General features: G+C 36.0%; 1 protein-coding gene across 2 annotated transcripts in view; it reads left to right on the forward strand.

The window, feature by feature from the left end:
* The first annotated feature begins 16,213 nt into the window (after positions 1 to 16,213).
* Positions 16,214 to 16,543, forward strand: part of elfn1b (extracellular leucine-rich repeat and fibronectin type III domain containing 1b) — a 166,884-nt gene continuing 166,554 nt past the window's right edge. For both annotated transcript variants that reach the window (XM_055206051.2, XM_055206053.2), the window contains exon 1: positions 16,214 to 16,509. The gene's annotated coding sequence lies outside the window, so the exon portion shown is untranslated. The remainder of the gene's footprint in view (positions 16,510 to 16,543) is intronic.

Genomic DNA, 16,543 nt, shown 5'->3' on the forward strand with positions numbered 1-16,543 from the left:
CCAGTTATTGTTATAATCGCTTGGTATTATATTAATAAAGTCAAATTAGAATTAAAAAAGTCACATTTTTAAAGAAACATTTAAAAATTGATATTACAATATTTGGAAATAATAAAAAATTCTGAAAGCAGTAAATAATACAGCTGTCTAATAGCCTATATGTTTATATGATTTTTAAAAATATATATATTTTATTTACCCCGTCTGGTATTTATTATTATGTGAAATGTAGGCTAAGTATGATGTGTTAAAAAAATCCTCCTATCCCTCCATATGCCTTTTTTACAACCTTTTCTGTTTTGCCGCTTAATACTCGTGCTAAGTCGAAAAAGATATCAGCATATTGTTTATAAAAAAACTCTGCAATGAAAATCAACATTGCACTGCGTTTTCACCAGTCCAGTGATTCACATCGCTTTGCAAATCGGTTCAAACGAGTCATCGAAAAGAATCAGTTCAAAGCAACGCTTCATTGTGTTCTACACCCGTAGCAATCAGGCATCTATTAGCGCACTACTGCCACCTACTGTCCTGGAGACAATATAGCTGTAAATTTACATCAATTTGTAAGATCTTTTAAAAACTGTGAAACAAAATTTGAAAGAAAAAGCCCTACTTTAAAGAAATAGTACAAACCATCTGATCAATCAAAGTATTAGCGTCGTAAATAAAATAACAGACACAATTATTATTCTTATTTGTATGTAACATCAGTCCAGCAGATGGCAGTTCAGTCTAATGTGTGAAGTGAAATTGTGTAAGGTCGTACATAACAAAATATAACAGCATTTAGTGATCTTAGACTTTTGTCCTGCATTTTATTTTAATTATTTAATTATTTAATTGAAATAGGTTTATGTGAGCGTGTGCACTCTTTTTTTATTTCAAAAACAAGTTAAAGGATGGTTTAAAATAAGGAAAAGCATTGCTAAAGAATAAAGTAATTTTAAGTGAACCTTTTGATTCAGTTCACTTTTTATGCTGGCAGACTTGATTTGATTAAACACATTAGGTAGTCTTTGTGCTGAGCAATAAGTTTATGATGAATCAAGGTGTGACTTAAAAGGATAGTTCGCTTTAAAATGAAAATTCTGTCATCATTTACTCATCCTCATGTTGATCTAAACCTGTATGAATTTTTTTTCTGATGAACACAAAATTTTAAATTTGAATCATTTTAAAGTGATCTGTTCCTTTAACCTTAAAATGTAACTATATGTATATATAGGAGGAGGAGGTCACAACAAAATAAATTATTTTATTCTTGAAATATTGCGAGGATCAATTTAGATTATTTGAAATGCATTCCATTAAGGTTAAAAAAATGAAATACTACTGAACAGAATGTATTATGCATCACACATTTCATAAACATAAAAGACAGCTTTTGTTGTTTTAATTATCAATGTTAAGAGATTTGCATCTCTTGCATGCTGCTATTAAACAATCTGACACAGTAATCTTTCCCTCTTATTTTCACCCACGCTTCAAATGATTCCACAAGAGAAATGAAAAACTCAAAGTAGGATTTACGCTGCAAGCCTCTTAATGGTCGGAATATCGCAGTGTTTGCCCACGCATTACCTGTAATGCTAGATGATAATCTCTATGTTATGAGGCCCAATTTATTCCTGATATAATAATGGTGTGACAAATTATTCACAGATTTCAACCATAATTTACATAAATCTTTCACAAACCCTATTACATTAATCTCAGGATAACTTATATCACATCATGTTTTCTCTAACAAGCTTAGTATTGTGGGAATTTTCGATCACTCACTACACTGTCAAAAAATTGTCCCAAAGTGTCACTGAGGCAGTACCCCTTAAAAGGGTCCTGTGTATCATATGTAGTAATATGCACATTTTGGTACCAGTACCTCTGAGGTACCAATATAAACTCAATCTTAGGTGTACTTTATTGAAAGTGTACCACACCAGTGACAGCTAGGGACTGTCACATTTTTCAAAAAAGATTTAAAAAACAAGCACATTATTAATATTAATCAAATACCAGGAAGCTCATCTAAATACCTCTAACTTTTTAATACTATTTTCTCTTTGAATCGAGGGGCAAACCTTCCGATCTCTCTAATGAAGCCAACACGGAAGTGACTTAAACTGCAATTCATCGACTGGCCGCTTGAGGCTGGCTTCAAAAGGGAGTCAATTCCCATAGACTCCCATGTTAAAAATGGCCAACTTTACAGTAGAAAATAATATGTTTACAGCCTGGTACAAAAAGTGTTTTTGGCCTATATAGCTAATTTTGCCCCTCATGACAACTGTGAGGGGGGTGAATTTTTTTGTAACTCACCCGTTTAGATTATATTAAGCCTTAAACTTCTGCATAATTAAGGGCGTGGTCGCTTGAGTGTCGGTTGAACAGCCACTGCTGTCACTAGACTCGCGCTAGGCGGGCGTGGTTTCACCTCAGCTTCACCCATGTCCCGCCTCTTTACCCATTTTCGGTTTTCCGCGAGTAATTCGCGGGGACGCGCGGCCAAGATGGCGATGGCAGGCAACGCCTACTTTAAGCTTCAAAAGCGATCTTCACAAACCAATGGGTGACGTCACGGACACTACGTCCATATTTTTTTACAGTCTATGCTTAGAATACAGTCCTCATTTCAAATTCCTGAATACAGTCCAATATCATATTTTATTAATATTGAGAAATGGCCCAGATCCATCATTTAGGACAAGTCTATGGACATTTGGATACATTTTATGGTCTGCAACACAATGCTGGGTTGTTTCAAGTCATGTTTGGATAAAATAGACACACCTTAACAACCCAGAATAGGTTGGGTTTGTCCATATCTTACCTAACTATTATTGTTGTTGTCACTGCTGTCACTGGTATGGTATAGTTTAAAAAGTACCTAATACCAGTGGCGGCTCGTGACTGCTCATCCGAGGGGTGCAAATTCAAAATAAGTGTTCGGGGTGTCATGTGTGTTGCTTGTGTTTTCAAAATGTGTGTTTGTTGCGTCGTGTGAACCATGTGCATCACGTGTTTTGTCAAAATAAGTGCCTGCTGCACACGCGTCAAAACCGTTTATGATAAAAGAGACGCTCACGTTCACAAAATACACTCAAGACACTCCCTTAACAGTAAACTCTGATTACGCATGACATTATGCGAGTATCTGGCAAACGCGCGCTTCCCTTTAGACCCTTTAGACGCGTCTGCAGCAGGCACTTATTTTGACAAGACACGTGATGCACATAAGATTGCTCGACATGCAAAACACATATTTTGAAATTACAAAAAACACACATGACGGACTACATACATGTTGTGACAAACTTCACATCGAGCGCCCTCGAAAAAAGAAGTCACCGGGTGCCACTGCCTAATACGTATAATCTAGGTCAGTGGTTCTCAAACTTTTTCTGCGTGCGGCCCCCTTTCTGTACGGTGCATTCCTTCGCGCCCCCCCTAAAGAAAATTTATGACAAAAACTGTTCTAAAATTTTACATTTTATTAAACAAAACATATTAAGTTATACAAAGTAGTGCTGTTGGTTAGTAGCCTTATTTTTTTAGGTTTAATTACACAGTATTCATGATAAATGAATGTCTTTATAAAATGTCATAAACTGGGGCCCCCCTGGCACCATCTCGCGGCCCCCCCCTGGGGGCCCCGGACCCCAGTTTGAGAACCACTGATCTAGGTACAGACCAGTATGTACCTTTGAGGTACTACCATGAACTTTTAGGTACAAAGGTGTACTTTTTTAAGAGCGTACCACCCCAGTGACGTTGTATTGTGAACTCGCGTGGGCCCCCACTGACAAGCTGGGGCCCCAGGCGACCGCTTGTATTACCTTTACACATTTTGAATCCTTAGGGTTAGAGGTTTGTAGTAATAGTCCATGCTCTCTTTAACAAGCACCTCTAACATCATTATTTAAGAGCCACCCAGCATCCAGGCATCCCTCCTTTTTGCTTCTCTCACAGTTTCCTCCCTTTGAATGTTATACACACACACGCAGCTGGTCTCCGACGGGACAGCTGCTTCCCAGCGGGAATAATCAGTTTGACCTTGGGAACGCAGTGCTTGCAGTAGTACAGTGCTGAGACACGGCCATTCACAGCATTAGGCAGCGAGCTGGAAAAAAGCTAAGACAAAAAAAATGTGCTCATACAGCAAGATCCACTTCACAGGAGACAGAAAACCTGTATTTCTGTCTGTCTCTCGATGTGTGTGTGTGTGTGTGTGTGTGTGTGTGGGAGGAAAAAAAGCTATATGTTAAAGTCAAAAGTCATTGTCCTTAATTCTTAAAATGCATAATGAAGCTGAAATATCTGGGGCGTATTATTAAAGGTTTTTCTTTTTAAATTAGGAAAGTGTCACTGACAATCCAATATACCAATACACCCTGACGGCGGTCAGACAGAACGGTGCGTGTCTATGAGTGCGTGTGCCGTTGCAAGGGAACGCTGAAATAACCTCAAGTCACATTAATTCATTCTCTACCCAGGAATGAAATTAAACATTTATTCATTAAAGTCACTGTCAGTCTGCCAGAAAAATAACTTTCTGGAGCACTAAACACGCACGCACACACATACGCATGCACACACGCGGTATTGAATGAAAACTGGAAGAGTACAGATGGGAAATTAATTGACTGTAGTTGAGAAATGTTCTGTCTATGGTTCTTCTCATTGGCTCATCTCATTTCACGTCTCCCTCTCTTTCTTTAATAACAGTTGAGATACATTTGTGCAACTTTCATTTATTTCTTGCTGAAATGACCCCAAAGCATCTGTCGTTGAGAGCCTATCTTCTATTGTAAACATTTCTAACTCTAGTAAACTGAGTAAAGTTCATCTGTCACAGTGTTGTCTATCAGTTATGGTCCTGTGATGCCCAAGGGCCCCTATTTCTATGGAGGACCCCTTGTGTCACAATTGTGTTTGGCACAACAATTTATGATGTTTCTAAAGAGGGCCCATGCAGAAACTGAAACATTGGACTGTTCACCTGGTCTTGCAACACCTGAGACACCCTAAAAATATTTTAACTTTATTTTTTAATTTTTATTTTACTATGGAGGTAACTGCATATTAGTGTGAGACAATATAAACAATTAGAGAGACTAGAAAACAGCCTTCCTAGGGCACGTACTCACGTTTAAAGGGGTGGTTCAATGGTATTTCATGCATTCTAACTTATTAACACTGTTTAAGAGTTGTTTCCTCATGCTAAACGTAGGCAAAAAGCAGTTGGGCGTGTTACAGAGTATTTCTGTGCCAAATGCACTTCGCCAGGGTTCGTACAAGTTTCAAAAAGTTTTTTTTTCGATTACAGGTCCAGCTGATGTTTCAGGGATTTTCGATACGTATCACTTCTTTATATGGGCACTTCCCCTGGAAAACCCCGCCCACCCGTCAATCAGCGGGAGATGCTAGAACTTACATCACATCACCCAACAGCTTTGTTTAATTTTAAACTCAACAATGGCACGAAAGAAGAAGTGTGTTTTTGGATGTAAGGAGAAGAAAGCCAGACTTATGAAAACAACGGATATAGTTTATTATCCGGGGTAGCAGCAGAGTTTTGCGTGTGTGTTTTATGCACTGGATTTCTTTGAAAAGTCCCAACCGGGTCATGAGTTGCATGCGCTAAGTAAGACTTCTGGAAATAGGCACGTGCGTATTATATAAATGACATGAACATGTAGTGAATTATAAGTTAAACAGTGTTATAGTGTTGCATGACTCGTACTCGCTCCTCCCGCGGTAGTAACTCCTCCTTCTTTATTTTTCATACGTTATCGGAAAGAATCGTTAAAGCTAATCTTTCGTTTATAAATCTGATTGAACTAAAGACTCTTCAGAGATAATACAATATAGATACTCCAGATTAACATCAGAAATGCAGAAACAGCATGTGTTATGTGAGCTTTAAGAAACACCCATTGGCTGCCGCTGAAACCGTTTACTTTCATATTAGGCAAAAAGCACAGCTTCGCCTACTATATCCTTCCAGCAAAACACAGGCTTTTTTGTGATTTTTGCGAGCAAAAATCTTTGATCCTGCGGGATATTTAAGCAATTTTATGCAATGAAATTGCAGGAACTTGCAAAAACTGTTTGCAGCTTTTGCAGCTTTTCAATGATGTTCACGTCACATAATCACGTCACTTCATAAAATTCCAATGCAATAGGGGACATGGCTGCGGTTTTGAGAAGTAAATAATGCAACATTTTTCAACTTTTGGCTAAGATATATTTGATTTTTGCACACAAACTGTGTTTCTGACATGCATTATCAGCACTGTGGAGAGAATTACAACACAATGTTCTGAACAGGGTTCATGTAAAGAAACACTAATCACATGAACGGTGACTTCACAAAATTATTATTTACAACAAAACAACATCAATAATATAAGAGCTTAAACCTTTATGACATTTTGCTTACAAATATTTAAGTAGTTAAAGTTCTTATCAGTTCTTATTCTGTGATAAAGCTTAAATATATTCAGGCGCAAAGAATTGTGGATATTCCTTACAACATGTGCAAATAAATGTAAGTAAATTTTACTTAGATTTTTTAGTTTAATGGATTTAATATTTTTAAGTAAATGAACTAAGATTTTTTTACTTGAATCTGCTAAAGTTTTTGATTAAAATTTACTTAATTATTTTAGGACTATGTGCAGTGACAAAACTGTTAAATAATACAAAAAAATATATAATAAGACTTACTATTCCCACACAGTTCATTTTTTACATGAATTAATTGTGTATTTATCATCATTTTACTTAGGAAAATCTAGTTCTTAATAAATGTTAATATTATTATGTAGAAATTATGAGAGTTAATCTAATAAATATTACTACACCAAAAAGTTCGTTTTTTCAGTGTACAAAAATGCAGGGATTATGAAATCATGTAAGCCCCGCATATTTTGCACATGGAAATCTGCAATTTATGCTTCGAAAGTGCTGCGTATTTGAAAAAATGTGGCCCCCGCATAAATATGCGAACTTGGCATAGTCACTTTTTCTGGAGGTACTGTATATAGTATAGAAGTAGGCGATTTTGGATGCAGCGATTGTCTTAGACGATGACATCATGTTTGTCCTTTGGCGGCTACCTTAGCTTCTTGTATGTTTACGAAAGGGAGGGAGCTGTGGACTTAGCCCTTGGTTGCAATTCACAATCTCACCACTAGATGCTGCTGGAAATCTACACAGTGTACCTTTAAAGGGGCCATGGCATGACAATCTGACCTTTTCCATGTTTAAGTGCTATAATTGGGTTCCCAGTGCTTCTATGAACCTAGAAATGTGAAAAAGATCAACCCAGTAACTTAATTTTGGTAAACTATTCTCTACAAGCACGTAAAAATTAGGTATTTGAAATTTGGCTCTCCTTATGATGTCATAAGGAGATCTTATTATAATAATACCACCCTTTAATCTGCACTATCCAAACCCAGCACAGCCATTTAGTGCAGAGAGAAAGAGAGAGAGGGAGAGAAAGAAAGAAAATAATTCACATTTAACAAACCACCATTATGGCGATCAGTGTTTGCATTTCATCAGCTCATTTGCACCCAAAACGCCACATTTTTGCTCACACCTACAAAGTGTCAATTTTAACATGTTATAATAAAATTTCTACATGTGTATACACTCTGGGGTCATCAAAGATTTATTTTACATCTTAAAAAATCTTGTGACATGTCCCCTTTAAATAAAGTGCAAATAAACATCATAAAAATTGTTGAGAAATTCAACTTCACTCAAGAGAGAACTTTGTACAGACCCGTATTGTTTTTTTTTCATATACTTTATTATTGTAATCATAACATAACATAAAATTGTACCCATAAATTGTTATTTACTGTTGTTATTTCTCAGCTGTGCATATTGAGGTTTGCAATGTTTATTATTAGTCTATGCTATGAGAATTCAGAGACATACACATACAGGATGAATGTGGAGTCACTATGAATATAATAACCCACCAGTGACCATGAAGGGGAACATATGAAAGAATTAAAAATAAAAATGTGAATATGCATGAGTGCGTGCGGTTTACTGGCCAGCCGGTGTCCTGCATAAATGCCCTTTGAAATGCAGTGAAAGCTTTGTAGCATAGCCATATGGCCCAAGATCAAAGAAGAGACCAGACACCAACACACATGCACGCACACACACATCGAAAAAAATCTTTGTTCATTCACATTTTGCAGAAAGTCTGTGTGTACAGTATGTGAATAAACAGCCAAGCCAGTAATAATAACTGAAAAGTGCAAAGTAATGGCCATATAGCTAAATGTAAAATTACAGCACTTCTTTATCTCGGAGGAAATTGCAATGCTCAGAGGTAGCTTTCATAGCTTAGGATACATTTACTGTTTCATGTAGGCCTAATGTAAGTATTACTTTATTAAAACAAAAGGTTTACTGTAATATATTCTTCGATAAAAAGACTAATAGTGACACAAATGGTTAGCTGTTGTCTGGATGTCACAAATGAGCGATTGATCATTAACAATAATGGCATAGATTGTAAACACAGCTAACAGAGTGTTCAGGAACACCTAGAAAAATGACAAGCAGGTGTACTTGTGAAGCAAGGCTGGATCTAAACTCTGCAGGAAACTGAACCTTCAGCTGCAGGGGTTGACACCTCTGAAATAGAGATATACAATGGATGTGGACAGCATAGCGATGATCATTTGGTCTTAAAAGAATCTGATACGAAATAGTTCAGATCATATTACATTATTAGACTTGATTGGAGTCTCTGAGGATGAATCGGCTGGGTTTGTCTCTTTTTAACCAAATGCTGTGTTGAAATAATCATTTTTAGAGTGTACTGTACAGATGACTTTTTTACAGTTAGCATAGCTAACATATATATTTGAACCTAACAGTCCATTTGCACACCCAAAACCCAATGTTTTCATCATATTATTGCTAATGCACATGTATTTTGCAATAACACCACATATTTTAAATATAGTATTTCATTGGACTTTTTATGTGTCAGTACCAGTGGTGGCAGGTGACTTCTCTGCCGAGGTGTGCAAATTCAAAATATGTTTTTTTGTGCGTCATGTGAACAATGTGCATCATGCGTCTTGTTAAAGGGGTCATATTAGGAGATTTTTTTTAAGATGTAAAATAATTTTGTGTCTCCCCTGAGTGTGTATGTGAAGTTTTAACTCAGAATACCCCATATACAATTTATTAAAGCATATTAAAGGGGTCATATTATGGAATTTTTTTAAAATGTAAAATAAGTCGTTGGAGTCCCCAGAGTGTGTATGTGAAGTTTTAGCTCGAAATACCCCACAGATAATTAATTATAGAATGTTAAAATATCCACTTTGTAGGCCTGAGTAAAAGTGTGCCGTCTCCTTAAAAATGCAAATGAGCTGATGAAATGCAAACACTGATCACAATGATGGTGGTTTGTTGCAATTGAAACTCAATTGTGCTGTCAATTATTTTCTGTCTCTCTCACATGTACAGCAGGTACGTATTTTGACAAGACGCATGATGCACATGGTTCACAAGACGAACAAATATTTCGAAATGATGAACCACATACATGACGGGCTAAATACTTTGCATCGTGCACCCTCGAAAACTAAGTGCTACTACTACTATTATAAATACTGTAAAGCTTGCTACAATGCAAAATTGTAACAAGCTCTACACTGTAAAAATATGCAGCATTTTTGTCAAATCAACACATGTATTTTCATGTTACTTTAACTTAAGTTTAAAACAATTTCAATTTTGTTTTAGTTTTTTTTTTCGCAAGCCAAAACTTAAAACAGTAACTTGAATTGACTTGCAACGTCAAGTTGTTTTAACTTTATGCTGCATTTTTTTTTACAATGTACAGTGAACCCTTTCCACAACTTTTGTGAAACAGATCTTCAGAAGTTAATTGTCCTTTATGCAATCTTACAGTTAAAACTGGTTCTTTAAAGGCATCAGGTATAAATAAATGTTAATTAAAGGGGACATATCATGAACTTTTCTACTTTTTTAATGTTTAAATGCTAAAATTGGGTCCCCAATCCTTCTATCAACCTAGAAAATGTGAAAAAGATCAACCAAGTAACTTAGTTTTGGTAAACTATTCTCTGCAAGCATGTGACAAAATAGGTCTTTGTAATTTGGCTCCCCTTGTGATGTCACAAGGGGATAATAACTCCCCTTAATCTGCATTATACAAAAACGACACCGCCATTTATTGAAGAGCTCATTTGCATTTAAAAGGACACACCCAAAATCCCACATTTTTGCTCACATCTACAAATTGGCAATTTTTACATGCTATAATAAATTATCTATATGGTATTCTGAGCTTATACCATAAATTATTTTACATTTTAAAAAAGTCTTGTGAAATGTCCCCTTTAAATGTTTCTTTCCTTTAGGAATGCATCAAATTACAAAATAAGGTACATATATTATTGCTTTATTAAATGACATATTTTTTGTTCAAAACATTTCATGTAATAGGGTAAGTCTGTAATGTTACATAGTCCTATATAATATGTCCATGAGATGTCAGCTATTTTGTCAGATATACAAGTGTTTGAGAATAAGGGCAGTAAACTGCACTGCAGCATGATTGGAGCCTAGAGCGAAAGAGAGCTGATTGTAAATCAATACATAATAAATGCTCATCTTTGTCATTACATATAAAATCCACAATGGTAAAGAAGCTTGAGGACAATGACTAACAAAAAACCCCAAAATGCCTTCTCACATTCTGTGTCTGTTGAAAGCTTCCCGTATTGATCGAAACCTGCACAAATTTCTTCCTTTTGCATGCCCTAGACAGCACAGTTTCAAAAGTGCTTGTTTATTTCAGCTCATGGCTGAGTGAAATATAGACAAACGAACTTATGCTGGGTTGTTTAAACCCATGGTTCGGTCAACTATGTATGTTTCAGGTTTGTCCATATGTCATGAAAATAATTGGTTAAATCATATTGTATACATTGTCAGAAAAAATGGTCAAAGATTGGTCCCTAGTTGTCACTGGGCCGGTATCCTTTTAAAAAGTTGCACATAAAGAGTTCATATCAGATGTAGATAATGGCCCAACAAGTGCATGTTTGTACCTCCATACCAAATAATACACATTTGTACCTAATTAGCACCCTTTTTAAAGATAATTCCCCAGTGACAACTTGGCAGTGACTGCCGGTGACTTTTTTTCGAGGGCGCTCAATGCGAAGTTTGTCACAACATGTATGTATGTATTCAAAATATGTGTTCGACAGATCCTGTGCATCACACGTCTTGTCAAAATAAGTGTCTGCTGCAGATGCGTCTAAAGCAGTAATTCTTAAAGTGTGGTCCGCGGACCACTAGTGGTCCGCCAAACCCCCCCAGTGGTCCGCCAAAAGATGACCTAAACTAGGTGTTTATACACACTGCAAAAAATGACTTTCTTACTTAGTATTTTTGTCTTGTTTTCAGTGGAGGTATCTGGAAATTCTTGAATCAAGATGTATTTTCTTGATGAGCAAAATTACCTAAGAAAATAATACTAGTTTTTAGACAAAAAATATACAATTTGTGCTTGAAACAAGCAAAAATATCTGCCAATGGAGTGAGAAAATTTTACTTGAATTAAATGTTTAAGAAAAAAGAAATCTTATTTCACAATTTTTTTTCTCACCCCATTGGCAGATAATTTTGCTTGTTTTAAGGACAATTTCACTTAAATTGTATATTATTTGTCTAAAAACTAGACTTATTTACTTAGGTCATTTTGCTCATCAAGAAAAGCATCTTAGTTTAAGAATTTTTAGATATTTCTACTGAAAACAAGACAAAAATACTAAGTAAGAAAGTCATTTTTTGCAGTGCAATCGTCACTTATTTAAGTAGATTTTTTATATTAAGCTGCAACTCATTTCACATTTACTTTTTCAAATGAAATTAAATTCATATAACAATTTCTGAACATAGCATTGCATTTCTGTTTAAAAAAATAGTTATTAGTGCATATTAAACTTAAATTTAGCTTACCCTTCCTATTTTGTTGTTTTTTGGGGGCGTGTTACAGTCGGATTCTGTTAAGTGGACTCAGAAAAAAATTGGAAGATAAAGTGGTCCTTGGGCTGAAAAAGTTTGAGAAACACTGGTCTAAAGGGTTTATGATAAAAGAGACGCTCGCGTTTGCCAGATACTCGCATAATGTCATGCGTAATCAGAGTTTAATGTTAAGGGAGTGTCTTGCGTGTATTTTGTGAACGTGAGCGTCTCTTTTATCATAAACGGTTTTGACGCATGTGCAGCAGGCACTTATTTTGACGAACACTTGATGCACATGGTTTATATGACACAACAAACACATGTTTTGAAAACGCAAGCAAGACACGTCACCCCGAACACTTATTTTGAACTAGCGCCTCTCTGATGAGCAGTCACGAGCCGCCACTGCAACTTGGGCCAATTTTTGACCAGTGTAAAGAGACTACAAAATATTATGAAAATAGTCACTATAACTTGCATTATATTCCAAGTCTTAATGTAAAAACAGACCAAAATCTTATAATGTGGGTTGGTTTAACCCCTAAACAACATTCAGAGGTTTCAAAGGCACTTTTAGGTTCTCGCAGCATCTGCTCCTTTCATATCCATCCCTTCGAACTTCTTTGTGAAATGTTGTTTTTGTTCATCCCTAAATCTGGCTGTACACACATCTAAAAGCTGTCACAGCCAAACAAAGTCCTTTTGCTGATGAAGGAAACAGTAGGAAACAGGGGAAGTACATCAAATGCTCTCCTCCTCCTCCTCCTCTCTCTCTCTCTCTCTCTCTCTCTCTCTCTCTCTCTCTCTGTCTCTCATTATCACCCTGTTCTTGCTCTCTCACAACGTTGCCAAGTGTGTAACCGAGTAAGCAGATCATTTAAATGAATGTTCAGGTAAGATGTGGGGTTGTCCCAGGGTGCCTGGGCTAAATGCCAAACTCGAAAAAACGCCAATGAGAAGCACACAGCCAGGAAACGAGGAGCTTTTTTTCTTTTTTACTTTCTTCCTTCCTGTCCATCTACTTGTCCAACACATAAACCACTTTTATACTCTCAACATCCGTCAGTGTAACCATATACTGTACTGTATAATAAACACATCACGCCCCTCCGAGACCAAACCTTATGTCATAGTGAGTGATGCTGTTAAGTGTTTTCAACAGCGCTCTTCAGTATACCGTTTTATGCTTGGTTGCATAAGATGACAGATATGTTTTGGAGGTAACTGTCCCAAAGGTGCGCTGGTTATTGCGACCATGACAGTGGTTTGAAGTGAGATTGACTGTAGACAGATCTCACTTGTATTATTGTGTTATTGCTGACACCCATTCAATCAATCCCAAAAATATAAAGCATCTGCACATGTTCGTGTAAATGCATAAACGTTAACTTGTAGATGGTAATAAAACTTCAATATTTGTGCCTTGTTGAGAGAAAGCGGGGTATTACTTTTCTAAGTGACTTAGAAACTTTACCTGGTGGATGATGCAATAGACTGACATCAAATAAATTGAAGGAGAGATTCAAGTTATGAGGCATCAGAGCATCAAAGACTTGTGGGTGGGCTCTTTTGACTTCACCCTAGCAACCAACCAGAACAGCTTAGCAACCGCATCAACATCTTAAAAAGATCTTGATTTTACATGTATGCATTTGACAGATGCATATATTTAAAGCAATCTACATAGCATTACAAGGTACACATTTTATATCAGTATGTGTGTTCCCTGGGTTCAAACCCATGACCTTTTACACTGCTAAAGTGATGCTCTGAGCTACACACTTTTAATGTCTTTTTTCAAGCTAGTCTGCAAAAGAAAATAACCTTCAAAAAGTCATGTGTGTGGTGTTCCTGTAAAGAAGCGGTTTTTGGGAATTTCTGTGATATTTTTGGAGCCTTGTAAACATTAGTGTGGAGGGTGCGTATAGAGAGGGAATTGGGAAAAGCAGGCGGCTCTCTGTTATAGATTTATACCGTTTGTGTTAAGCTGTTTCTCAGAAGTAGACATTTATGACTTGATTGATCAACTTTCAGCTTCACAATTTTGAACCGAAGACTTTTTAAGGGCTCTGTGTAATTGAATGACATCCTACAGGGAGCCATAACTCACTTTGATGTGTGCTTTCCTTTCGAAAATAGGCGAGCAATCTGTGACTGTGTAACTCAAATGAAGTTTGGAAATGGGCCAATAGTAAATTTTTTGGAAACTTTGCTCCCGAGGTACGGCCAACAGTCACATCTGAAAAGTCCTCCATAAAAGTATCTTTATGGGCTTTCAAAGTAATTATTTGATAGCGACGTTTGGTGCCCACATCTGCACCGCACTTGATCTCGCATCTCAAATCATTTTGAAAAACCAATGCCCTTGGGGACGCAAAGTATATAAAAATGGAGACAGAAACATTTCGGACATCGCAACAATCCTCTATAAAACTCGGGAAAGCCCATTTTTATTGTTTCGTTTAAATTTTCACAAGCCTTGAGGTGAAGCAGCCTATACTATGACTGGTAACGCAGCAAAAGATAAAAACGTCTTGAGGGCACACACTGAAAAAAAACAACTTGTAAAATTTACTTAAAAAAATCCTCGTAACAATTTGCACGAACTTTTTTTAAGTAAAATTTACTGCTTTTTTATAAGTAAAACTTACCTACTAAAATCAAATAAAATTTACTTAAAATTGCATGATAAAACATATGTTAAATAATTAATTAAATGTTACTTAATTATTTTATTTAGAAGTTAGATTTATTTTTTAATCGTTTAGGTAAAGTCTATTAGTTTTTTTTTTGAAAATTGAAGCATTGCTGTCCTAATAATATTAAATAAATCGTATTTTCTGTTTGTTATTTTCTTTAACATATTCCTATGGACCTAGTTATTTTTAGTGTTATAAATGGCATTATAACACAAAATTCATGACTGACAACAAGTCAGTCATTGAATAAACTTGATTCGGAACAGAAACGCACACAAACTGTGTTTCTGACATGCATTATCAGCACTGTGGAGAGAATTACAATATAATGTTCTGAACAGGGTTCATGTAAAGAAAGACTGATCACCTGAACGGTGACTTCACAAAATTATTATTTACAACAAAACAACATCAATAATATAAGAGCTTAAACCTTTATGACATTTTGCTAACAAATATTTAAGTAGTTAAAGTTCTTATCAGTTCTTATTCTGTGATAAAGCTTAAAAAATAAAATATTCAGGCGCAAAGAATTATGGGTATTCCTTACAACATGTGCAAATAAATGTAAGTAAATTTTACTTAGATTTTTTAGTTTAATGGATTTAATATTTTTAAGTAAAATGAACTAAGATTTTTTACTTGAATCTGCTAAAGTTTTTGATTAAAATTTACTTAATTATTAAATAATACAAGAAAATATCTAATAAGACTTACTATTCCCACACAGTTCATTTTTTACATGAATTAATTGTGTATTTATCATCATTTTACTTAGGAAAATCTAGTTCTCAATAAATGTTAATATTATTATGTAGAAATTATGAGAGTTAATCTAATAAATATTACTACACAAAAAAGTTCGTTTTTTCAGTGCATTTACAGACGTTTAAAGGATGTTCCTGCCCCATTTAGAGAGGTTTAAAGCTCAATTGCTTGATAGTAACACAAAAGTCATGGTATGATTTTCAGACAACACACATACTGATAAAAACATGCATGCCTTAACTTTACTTTAAATCAATGCATTGATTTAAATGTAAATGAATGATTGCTTGCTTTTATTCTGGGCTTGCAATGACATGAAGGTGAGATAATAAAAGCAATCACTTTGGGATGTGCAATCAATGTTACCTTACCCTGCTGAAAACAGCAACAGAAACATCATAAAAATTCTAATGGATTTAATGGGAATAGGGAATTGGAAATGGGAATTGAGTTCTGGTAGTGGGATGTTATTAGGCAGATAGGAACACCATTAAATTAAAGCGAAATAAGACCCAGAACACACTACATAAATTTATTTTCTAATGGTTTATGGTTAACATCTGTATGGTGTTTCCTTAGGTGTATTATTTAGACTCTACAAATTAAGTTTGAAATGAAAACGACCTGTCCATCATTCTCAGACCCCCCCTCCAATCACCAAACACACTCAGTATGTGCATGTGAAACTGGTTGCTCAGTCCAGCCGCTTGGCGGAGAGAAGTACACGCGCTCCGGCTCGTTGCGGGATAAACAGAGGAGGACGGCGGAAAATCCACGAACTCTCCATCACGCTTTTAGTCTCAATTCATCACCGTTCGCCCCGGCACCAGGAGATTTGTAGCTGCCGCAGTGTCTTCATCCAACGGCGGGCATTTGCTGCTTTCCACCCGGACGCGTCCGCAGTGCTGGATTTTGCCTCTGAACTGAACCACATCACACTCTCTTAAAATTAAACCGTGGGAGACTGGCGACTGGCTTGTCATTTTGAAAGGTAAGGCTGAGTCTACGTTCTTCTTTAAGCCTTG

Source organism: Misgurnus anguillicaudatus, chromosome 3 (genome assembly GCF_027580225.2).
Source record: "Misgurnus anguillicaudatus chromosome 3, ASM2758022v2, whole genome shotgun sequence".
In the NCBI taxonomy this organism is placed as follows: Eukaryota; Metazoa; Chordata; class Actinopteri; order Cypriniformes; family Cobitidae; genus Misgurnus; species Misgurnus anguillicaudatus.